The sequence below is a fragment of the Acyrthosiphon pisum genome, unplaced genomic scaffold (assembly GCF_005508785.2).
Source record: "Acyrthosiphon pisum isolate AL4f unplaced genomic scaffold, pea_aphid_22Mar2018_4r6ur Scaffold_21109;HRSCAF=23054, whole genome shotgun sequence".
In the NCBI taxonomy this organism is placed as follows: Eukaryota; Metazoa; Arthropoda; class Insecta; order Hemiptera; family Aphididae; genus Acyrthosiphon; species Acyrthosiphon pisum.
In genome coordinates this window covers 758,717-759,876 of record NW_021770540.1, presented here as the reverse complement: position 1 = coordinate 759,876, position 1,160 = coordinate 758,717, and positions in this window count along the sequence as shown.

Sequence of the window (1,160 nt, the reverse complement as noted above, 5' to 3'; positions counted from 1 at the left end):
CTTTTACATTTTTGATAAAATTGTGGCGCAGTGGTCACGCAGTTGATTACGACTCACACAGTCATCGGTTCGATTCATAGCAAAGTGCAAAAAAAATGTGTGTGATTCTACGCAGTCACCATTTTCCCGTGCTGTCGTCCGATTGCGTCATCCGGTTTCCAACTAGGTCCCACTCCACTGGGAGTGAAGACCGCACATGTCTCCTCTTGGAGAAGGGGGGTAGTATCATGCATATAGTGATATATACATAGATAAATAGATCACATGATCTCCCTACTACCCACTTGTGATAAGCATTGTCAAAGACCTTGAGGTCGTTACAATGAACAAATATAGAAAAAAAAAAAAAAAAAAAAAATTTTTAAATTTCCTACCTATTCCAAAAAAATATATGAAAAATGTAAGTTACCTATTGGTAATTCACTAAATTATCATACATAATTATCATACATAATTATTTCAGAGTGTTATAATTACCAAATAATAATTCATAATTACATGGACATGAAAAGGGAGGGCCAGAGGGGGCTTAGACCACTCTGAGCCATCTTAAGGCCTCTCTAAGATAATATGTACATAATTTTAACACTACATATTTTAATATATAGCCAAAATTTATTATAATATAATATACCTATAATTTATGAGATACAAAATGTGCTATAAACAATTATTAAATATACTCAGACTCAAGGAATCTACTGGAAAAATTTTAGTAATTTAGTATTTATAATATTACCTATGAGCTATCCAAAATTCAAAAGCTTATATTTGTAATACCTTTTTTCCTTTTTATAAGCATTTATTACTTGGTTGTACCTATATAATACTATTATATTATATTAACAGAGATCCTGGGGATACCAAAATATATTATGCTAAATGCTTGATAGATTTATATGGTCATCATATAACAGTGCTTCTCAAGCTGGAGGCATGGCTATATACTGGCATGGCTATTTTATTTAAACTATTTTCTTTAGGCTTTAAGAAAAAAATATACTAAAAACATTAATTTACTATAATTTTAATAATTTATCTGTGTGAAATAGTAGGTATATGTAATTTTTGTATATAATTAAGAAAAAATAATTTATGATTTGATTAAGGGGCCTTGACAGTTTTACATTAAATTTAGGGGATCACACGACAAAAAAAAA